At 30.2% G+C, this 10,675-nt stretch overlaps 1 protein-coding gene across 4 annotated transcripts in view; it reads right to left on the bottom strand.

Moving 5' to 3' along the window:
* LOC119616044 (dopamine D2-like receptor) overlaps window positions 1-3,399 on the bottom strand; it is a 126,260-nt gene extending 122,861 nt beyond the window's left edge. For all 4 annotated transcript variants that reach the window (XM_037972191.1, XM_037972189.1, XM_037972190.1 and 1 more), the window contains exon 1: window positions 3,279-3,399. The gene's annotated coding sequence lies outside the window, so the exon portion shown is untranslated. The remainder of the gene's footprint in view (window positions 1-3,278) is intronic.
* Between the last annotated feature and the right edge of the window lie 7,276 nt (window positions 3,400-10,675).

Raw genomic sequence — 10,675 nt, forward strand, 5'->3', positions numbered from 1 at the left:
ATATTTTCTTCTACGAAACAATCAAGATGCTGAAATGTTGATTTTATTTTTAGAAATTTTTCTTGTTTAAACAAACATTTTTCCCATAAAAACTTCTATGTATTTTTAAAGTAAGGATATATGGTTAAAGTGTTTGTATGTATATGTATGCATGTTTCATAATAAGTCTGTAAATATCTGCACATATTGAGGGGAGTGTATGAAAGTACATATATACATATGTATATGTGTATTTTTGCAAAAATTTAATAAATATTAATATCCTCATATGTTTGAATTATATAAATTAAGTTTCATGGGTGAAGCCCATTCACAAAACTGCCAATATGTCTAAAAAATATTATTTTTTCTTTTCATAGGTGGTGGAAAATAGAATAAATTAACTCTTGTTAAATGTATGTAAGTATGTATATATAAGTATATATTTATGCCAGATTCATATGGGCGTCCATACATTAAGAAAACCTAGAAATCTTTTTAAGGAATTTGTTTGGAATTATTTGTACTTTTGTTAAGAATTGTCCCATATTGTTGAATTAAACACAGCAATGCCTAATGTATAAGAAAATAATCTTGAAGTTATTAAGAAAAACAATTTTGAAGTTATTAAGAAAAATAACTTCAAGGTTTTCTGTACATATTTTGTATGTGTCCATATGTATCCAAAAGCCCAATTTTATTCCGGTAGGATGTTCCACAGAAAAAGTTATTGAAGTATAACAAATTTCAGCTTTCAATGTCATCAAATGGCTTCTGACACTTGTGCAAATAGATTCTATTCCTTACAATATTTTAATTATACGGCTGTTATTAGTCTTCTCATTTTTATCCTCAATATTTATATTGACATGACAGAACTAGAGCAGAATTAGAAGAGAAATAGAACCGAACTTGAACAGAACTAGAACAGAACAGAACAGAACAGAACAGAACAGAACAGAACTAGAACTAGAACTAGAACAGAACTGGAACAGAACTAGAACAGAACTAGAACAGATTTAGAACAGAACTAAAACAGAACTAGAACAGAACTAGAACAGAACTAGAACAGAACTAGAACATAACTAGAACAGAACAGAACTAGAACAGAACTAGAACAGAACTAAAACAGAACTAAAACAGAACTAAAACAGAACTAGAACAGAACTAGAACAGAACTAGAACAGAACTAGAACAGAACTAGAACAGAACTAGAACAGAACTAGAACAGAATTAGAACAGAACTAGAACAGAACTAGAACAGAACTAGAACAGAACTAGAACAGAACTAGAACAGAACCAGAACAGAACTAGAACAGAACTAGAACAGAACTAGAACAGAACTAGAACAGAACTAGAACTAGAACAGAACTAGAACAGAACTAGAACAGAACTAGAACAGAACTAGAACAGAACTAGAACAGAACTAGAACAGAACTAGAACAGAACTAGAACAGAACTAGAACAGAACTAGAACAGAACTAGAACAGAACTAGAACAGAACTAGAACAGAACTAGAACAGAACTAGAACAGAACTAGAACAGAACTAGAACAGAACTAGAACAGAACTAGAACAGAACTAGAACAGAACTAGAACAGAACTAGAACAGAACTAGAACAGAACTAGAACAGAACTAGAACAGAACTAGAACAGAACTAGAACAGAACTAGAACAGAACTAGAACAGAACTAGAACAGAACTAGAACAGAACAGAACAGAACAGAACAGAACAGAACTAGAACAGAACTAGAACAGAACTAGAACAGAACTAGAACAGAACTAGAACAGAACTAGAACAGAACTAGAACAGAACTAGAACAGAACTAGAACAGAACTAGAAACAGAACTAGAACACATGTCAACGATGAAAAATCTTTTGAAATAAATTTCACTAATTCTAGCATTATTTGGCGTGCTGATTCCGAATATGGAAATAAAAATGTCATATCATCCATCAAATTTCCACATTTTCATCTTTTAGTCCATTTGATAGGACCATGTTAACTGGTGGCACCACCGCTCTGAAGGGGAAAAAGGTTTTTACAAAAATTTTTGCACTAAATTTATCTTTTTGGATTTTAATAGTAAAAAATTGGAATACATATATATTCAATTATTGTTCCAATGAGATATAAAATGCGAAAATCGGTCAAAAATTGTAGAAGTTATTACAAATTTCCCTGATCATTTAGTATCACAAAACGCTTTAATGATGTGTTTTTATCCTCATTAGATAGCGTAAACCGTATTTGTAATATAGTCATAAATGGGAACCCCTTCAGACGGCAGTTTGAAAAATCCAGTTTCAAACTTTTACCAATTTTGCTTAGTTTAGTAAATTTTAAAATTTTAAGAAAATCTCCACGTGACTTATCGACAATAAAAAAGGGAATAAAATAGTACAGAAATTAGATCGATATCTCTCACATATTAGCGTTAAGTGCGATTTGAATTTTAAGGATTTCGGAGAAATTGTTAAAATTTTTGATAAACCTGCTTTATTCTTTACTGTTATGTATTTTATATAAAACTGTTAAAGAATATATAATTTAAGATAATAGAAAATATGCATCTGAAGTTTCAGTAAATTCAAATAATGTTAACCCACAAACTGTGAAGGTCAAACTTAAGCTATGCAATATTGGGAAATCTTCTTTAAACAATAGTGAAATAATATTTTGCTTTCAACTGATTTAAATGAATGAAATTTATAATGAAGACCCATATTTATGATGACACCGAGAAAACGTAAATGTATTTTTATAATTATGAAAAATGTCCGTAATATATGAACAAAATATTCAATTCCATTATGCGAGAAAATGGTGGGAGATAGCTAAAAATACATTCAAAATAGTCCCAATTGGGTTTAAAAGTTTTCACAAACCTTCATTTCGTTGGCCTGTGTTATTAAAACAAACTTTGCACCCCACACCAAAATGATTTAAACACTATTAGATTAATAATAAAATTGATTAAATGATTTAATTAAGCAAATAATATTAATTAATTTCGTAAAAAAAAAACTGTTCATATTTTTTCGTTATAAATATTCAGTTGAATAGCAATAACTGATTTTAAAACAATTTTTGGTCTCGCGTATACATTTGTATTATATGTATTCCTTAAAACTTCGCTGATTCCGGCGAAATGCTCATAGGAACAGTTAATCCCCAAATCATACATTTATTTAGTTTTATTAAAAATATAACTTTAATAATGAAATTTCCATAATGAAAATAAAATTTTAGTTAGATAATTATGCTAAAAGTTGAATGGGATAAAAAAATCACTTACCCTTTCCAAAGACTTTTAATATGATACATATTAACACGTATAGCACATTATTATTATGAACACAAACAAAAACAAGAGATAAATAAAATTTCTGAATCAAAAAAACTTTTTTATCCTTTGATCCTGCACACTAACGGCTAGTAACAGAACAACAAAATTCTAAAATAATATAACTTTTATTTTTGAACAAAAAACAAGTTTTCAGAGCATGTAGTGTATGAAAGAAAAAATATTTTTATTTTATTTGTTTATCCCTTGTTGTTGATGTCCTTGCGATATACATTTTTATACCCTACACCACTTTAGTGGGGAGGGTATATTGGATTTGTGCTGATGTTTGTAACATATAAAAATATTCGTCCTAGACCCACCTTAAAGTATACCAATCGGCTTAGAATCGTTTTCTGAGTCGATTAAGCTATGTCCGTCCGTCCGTCCGTCCGTCTGGCTGGCTGGCTGGCTGGCTGGCTGTCCATGTAAACCTTGTGCGCAAGCTACAGGTCGCAATTTTCAAGATAATTGGATGAAATTTGGCACGCACGTTTTATTTGACCCAAGGACGAAGCCTATTGAAAATGGTTAAAATCGGTCCATTATTTCACCTAGCCCCCATAGAACAGAACCCCCCGAAAAGGGCTTCTGAGCTCATAATTATGTTAAATATACAGATATATCGATAAAATACGGCATAACTAAGTTTTATAGAAGTCTTGATAACCCTGCTAAATTTCATAAAGATCGGGCCCCATTTGACCCTAGCTCCCATACAAAGTCCCCTTCTGAAAATTACTTGAATGTCCCAAATTAACTTATAAACACAAATATTGCGATGAAATTCTGCACAATAAAATATTATGTAAATATAAATATATTCACAATATTTTATCGGGCTTGGTCCATATTTGCCCCTAGCCCCCATATAAAGCCTCTTTCAGAAAATTAGTTTTTCATAAATAAATTGCTTAAATGTATCGGAACAAGGGAATATTGAAGATAAATGCGATATTATGAAAAATAAATCACATTTAATATTCATAACTGGTGTAGGGTATCATATGGTCGGCCACGCCCGACTATACTTTCCTACTTGTTTTTATTTTTGTTAGAGTAACATAACCTAGAGAAATAGTCTTTAATATTTATTAGTTTTTTTTTTAGATTTCTTATTTAAATTTTCTTGGCAGTTAAAGCAAACTGAAATAAAATACATACATATTAAAAGGACATTTTAATGATGTTGACTATTAATAAGAATAATGGGCTTTTCATATAATTTATTGAGGAAACTTGAAAAAAATAATTTTTTTTATACATTTTCAAGTGTCATTTAGGTATAATAAAATTCTATGTTAATTTTCAATAGAAAGAAATTGATTTTTGCAAAACTACATAAAGTTCTCGAGATTTAATTGGCACCCACAGTAATCAGTCATTTACAAGTAGACATTCCCAATGATAAGGAAATTTATAGAAAATTAAATTTATTCTTTTAAAACAAAATATTTTTGTTGTTTGAAATAAAATTTTATAAAATGTATATCAGTTATTCAGAAAACTTATTTTTTACTTTATTTTGAATATGTAACAAAACTGACTCTTACAGGAGTCTTATTGGCTGTTGGTTAGTGTTATTTTTAATAATTTATTAAAAAAAATATATATTTTTGTCTCCATAAAAATCCACAACATTTTAATCTATACGTTTTAAAAAAAATTCCAAGAACTGTATTAAAAAATGTTAATTAATTTCTCTGAGTAAAAATACTTGTTGGAAAAAAAGAAATAAAAAATTTTTAAATTCTGTGAAAAACCCCTGTTTATGGTTTAAGATTGGTAAATTGTGTAGAAAGAGTAAATAACACAAAATGTATGTGTTTGTATAACTAAATCCCAAAAACAAATTATTTTTATGTATCTGACATAAACAACAGTTTGTTTATTTATATTTTTTTCCTTTTCTGCTTCCTTTTCAAACAACAGCAATAACAATTTTATGAGCTATAGTGTGAGTATGTGTTAATGGGAATATGTACATATGTATGTGCATGTGTAGATGACAAGTTTTTACTTTATTTGTGTATAAAGAAAAGAAAACAATATGAAAACAAGTAGGAAAGTATAGTCGGGCGTGGCCGACCATATGATACCCTACACCAGTTATGAATATTAAATGTGATTTATTTTTCATAATATCGCATTTATCTTCAATATTCCCTTGTTCCGATACATTTAAGCAATTTATTTATGAAAAACTAATTTTCTGAAAGAGGCTTTATATGGGGGCTAGGGGCAAATATGGACCAAGCCCGATAAAATATTGTGAATATATTTATATTTACATAATATTTTATTGTGCAGAATTTCATCGCAATATTTGTGTTTATAAGTTAATTTGGGACATTCAAGTAATTTTCAGAAGGGGACTTTGTATGGGAGCTAGGGTCAAATGGGGCCCGATCTTTATGAAATTTAGCAGGGTTATCAAGACTTCTATAAAACTTAGTTATGCCGTATTTTATCGATATATCTGTATATTTAACATAATTATGAGCTCAGAAGCCCTTTTCGGGGGGTTCTGTTCTATGGGGGCTAGGTGAAATAATGGACCGATTTTAACCATTTTCAATAGGCTTCGTCCTTGGGTCAAATAAAACGTGCGTGCCAAATTTCATCCAATTATCTTGAAAATTGCGACCTGTAGCTTGCGCACAAGGTTTACATGGACAGCCAGCCAGCCAGCCAGCCAGCCAGACGGACGGACGGACGGACATAGCTTAATCGACTCAGAAAACGATTCTAAGCCGATTGGTATACTTTAAGGTGGGTCTAGGACGAATATTTTTATATGTTACAAACATCAGCACAAATCCAATATACCCTCCCCACTAAAGTGGTGTAGGGTATAAAAAGTACTTTGTTTGTTAACAAAGAATTTTATTATACAATTAACGCGATTAACTATTAATTGCAAGCGATTTACTTAAGACCACACAGCATAAATTATTTGCCTAAAACCCCATCTAAAACAAGCAACAAGAAAATATGTATAAGAAGTGAAAGTGGCAGTAGCATTTACTGACAATAGATTTAATATTACTCATACGTTGTGTTGGCAGGCTATAGAATAATTTTTAGCACTCATACGCCTGTATGCTAGACTATAGAATATTCATAAAGATATTCAAGTACATATACAGTAAATTTTTTTCTGATAAGTCTTTGGCTTAAAGTTACTGTGTTAACACAATATACTTACATACATATGCCATACTCTTATAAGTTCTCGTGTACATACATAGACAAGTTATTTGTAGTTATTTTAGAAGCAGATTATTATTGTTTGTTTGGTTTTATATGGAAAATATTAACATAATCACATACATACATAACTACTTATTTGTATGTAGCTATATTAGACTAGATTGGTGTATGAATGTGGAATAAATCCTTTATTATGCTTTCACAATCAAATTTTTATTGAGCCTTAAAATCTGTTTTAATTCACAACAGATCATCAACAGCATCATTATAATCATTAACAACATAGAAAATTCACATTTGCCTAGTACGTTCAGAAGTTCTGGTGTAATTATTATTACATCTAAGTATTATACTTTTAATTTCAGCATTAGAAGTTTTTTCCATAACCATGAAATGATCCATAACTATGGAATCTGAAAACTGATGATCTCCCTTAAAGGGAAAAAAGGAAAATATATCTATAATTTCTTAACGGTTATTTTTGTTATTGCATTTTAATACATCGAAATATTCGCCTAAGACTCATAAAAGTATATATTTTCTGGGTCCTTATTAAATTCTCATACGATCTAGCCGTCCGTCTGTCCGTCAGTCCGTCCGTCTGTCAATTGAAATCACGATAGGGATCCCAAGATGGGAGTTAGACAGCTGAAATTTTGCATAAATATTATATATCCAAAATCGAACATAGACAACAGAACATGAGGAAAATATAAAAATTGAGGAAATTTCTTCGAAACGATTTTATATAAAATACTTAAACTTCTAAATGCAAGAAAGCTACAAAAGTTTTAATGTGTGTGTTAAAATGAGTCCCAGCAAGAACATGGTAATGACTTGTACTTAATCAATAACTTACTTTTCAATGACTACTATACACCATCTGCATTACTTAGAAGCAGTCTAATTATGACTTACAAATAATATATTATGTAAGTACTTAGTTTTTAGCCTTAACAAATTGTTTTCAACTTCTAAATGCAAGAAAGCTACTAAAGTTTCAATGTGTGCGTTAAAATGGGTCCCAGCAAAAACATGGTAAAGACTTGTGCTTACTCAACAAATTACTTTTCAGTGACTAATATACACCATCTATACACTAGTTTTGACTTACAAATAATATATTAAGTAAGTACTTAGATTTTAGCATTAAACAATTGTTTTCGAATTTTGTCTTTTACAAAAACAAAAAAATACATGTATATATATTTATTGGTGAAACTAATAGTAGACACTTTGGACGAATCCTCGTATGCTTTTACTTTTCTTAAAATCAAAACAACTTACATAACATCTTATTTGCAGGCGATCGTAGTAAGTACTTATCTAACTCCATATTTGTAAGTGAACGTGGTAAGTACTTGCATTCAATGCCACCACCGTGTAGTGGCATATTATTACTTCCACACCACCGTGTGGAAGTAATAATACTTCACTATGGTTTCAAGGGGATTTCTCAAGGTTTCAATGGGATTTCGCGTAGCTTGAGTTTAGCCTTCACAGTTTATGGGTTAACATTATTCGATTTTACTAAAACTTCAGATATATGTGTCATATTATCTTAAATTGTATTATCTGAAAAAGTTTTGTATAAAATGGATAACAGTAAAGAATAAAACTAGTTTTCCAAAAATTTTAACAAAAAATCGTTTTCTCCGAAATCCTCAGAAATCAATTCGCAGGTACCGCTAATGTGTGAAAGATATCAACCTAACTTCTTTACTATTTAATTCCCATCTTTATTGTCCATAAGTCACATGGATATTTTCCCAAAATTTTAAAATTTGCTTAACAAAATTGGTAAAAGTTTGAAACTGGAGTTTTGAAACTGCCGTCTGAAGGGTTTTCCATTTATGATTGTATCCTAAATACGGTTTACGCTATCTAATGAGGATAAAAGCTCACATTTAAGCTAATACGAATATATTTAATGTAATGACATGATTTTATTAGAATATTACCCAAAATTTTTTAATTTTTCTAAATATTTCTCAGATAGTGAGTGATTTTTGACACCAAAGGATCGGAAGAATTTTTAACCGATTTTTGTATCTTATTGGAACGATAATGGAATATATATTTAAATTATTTTGTGTTAAAAGCCAAAAATATAAATAAAGTGGTAAAATTTTGGTAAAAACTACTTTCCACTTCAGTGCCATGGCGCCACTAGTTAACGTAGTCCTATCACCTGAAATTCTTCCAGAATGCATTTTTACATCTTTACAGAATTTTATATTTGGAACTCAAGTATACAGCCAGAAGTACAAAAAGATGAAAATGTGGAAAATTGGCGGGTGATACGACTTTTTTATTTCCATATTCGGAATCAGCACACCAACTAGACACTAGATTTAGTGAAAATTATTTAAAAAGTTTTTTCATCGTTGGCCTGTGTTATTTTTGTTCGACGAGGTTAAACCTGGCTTTACAGTTTATTTGTGTTTTTTAGTCTTTCTGCTTACTCAGTGCTCCGTTAACAAGTTATTTTATAGTGTACTTTTTGGAATAGTTTTTACATAATACTGATATCAACTATGATTCGAACCACAAACTTTGGATAGATGCTTTAGAAAAATGAACTGATGCTCTAGATAATTGGCTACAAACCCCTTTAAAAAAATAAATAATGTAATTGATAACGACTACTCATTACCAGGTAATGTATTAAATAACTACATTATTTAGATTCCTCATTACCAAAACTTGAAGATTTTTTGCAGTCGAATTCTTAGAAATTCTCTTCGAGAACAGCAAAGATTGGGACTTCAGCATCCAAGACATCAGCTTCCTGAGTTACTGAAGCATTTACATATTATTATTTATAGCAATATGCATCCTGCTAGTTGTATAGATCTGAATTCCTTAGGTTCGAAAACTTTGTGAATTCTAACAAAATGTCAAAGACATTCACTCCGAGACCATCAATATTAAGAAATTTTAGAATCCGTTTCAATGTGTGACCTTGTGGTAGTACAGATCTGAATTCCTCATATTACAAGGTGTGGTCTCTTCTATGGAACCTAGACTACACTATTCTTCTATGAATGTTCTACTTTAGATGAATCCTTTTGATTGTAAATTATGAACCAGTTTAGAGAACATAATCTTCATACTTGACAAAAATTGTTAATCCCTTAAAAAAAACCTTAATCCAGAACTTGTCAAACTTCAATGTACTAAAAGATCACTATTCATAAGTTAATAACAGTAATATGAAAAAATAAATCACCAAAAAATCTGATATATTGTACCAGAACTTATGAAAGAACTATTTATACACATTCGTTACTTGACATTGTTTTATCCTGTATTTACATATGTATGTGCATTACTTTGCTAATACATGTCTGCAGAAACTGAGTTTGTGTTAAATTGTTTTGGTATTAGTATGTATACATTTAATCCAGATACATTTATTCATACATTATTTATAGGATTTTCTATGCTTTAATTTTGATTAAAAATTCTCATTGTTTTAATTTTTTCTAATTTATTTCTGTGACATAAACATAAGCCAAACTACAACAACAAAATTCAACAGCAGCAACAACACAAGCACTTGTTTGTCAATGAAATGTATTCCTTTTCTTAGAAAAAACAATGGCATACAAATTAAGTAAATTAAACAAGTAGGAAAGTATAGTCGGGCGTGGCCGACCATATGATACCCTACACCAGTTATGAATATTAAATGTGATTTATTTTTCATAATATCGCATTTATCTTCAATATTCCCTTGTTCCGATACATTTAAGCAATTTATTTATGAAAAACTAATTTTCTGAAAGAGGCTTTATATGGGGGCTAGGGGCAAATATGGACCAAGCCCGATAAAATATTGTGAATATATTTATATTTACATAATATTTTATTGTGCAGAATTTCATCGCAATATTTGTGTTTATAAGTTAATTTGGGACATTCAAGTAATTTTCAGAAGGGGACTTTGTATGGGAGCTAGGGTCAAATGGGGCCCGATCTTTATGAAATTTAGCAGGGTTATCAAGACTTCTATAAAACTTAGTTATGCCGTATTTTATCGATATATCTGTATATTTAACATAATTATGAGCTCAGAAGCCCTTTTCGGGGGGTTCTGTTCTATGGGGGCTAGGTGAAATAATGGACCGATT

The sequence above is a fragment of the Lucilia sericata genome, unplaced genomic scaffold (genome assembly GCF_015586225.1).
Source record: "Lucilia sericata isolate MDLA Ls3-8-SP2 unplaced genomic scaffold, ASM1558622v1 Contig000053F_arrow, whole genome shotgun sequence".
Lineage (NCBI taxonomy): Eukaryota > Metazoa > Arthropoda > Insecta > Diptera > Calliphoridae > Lucilia > Lucilia sericata.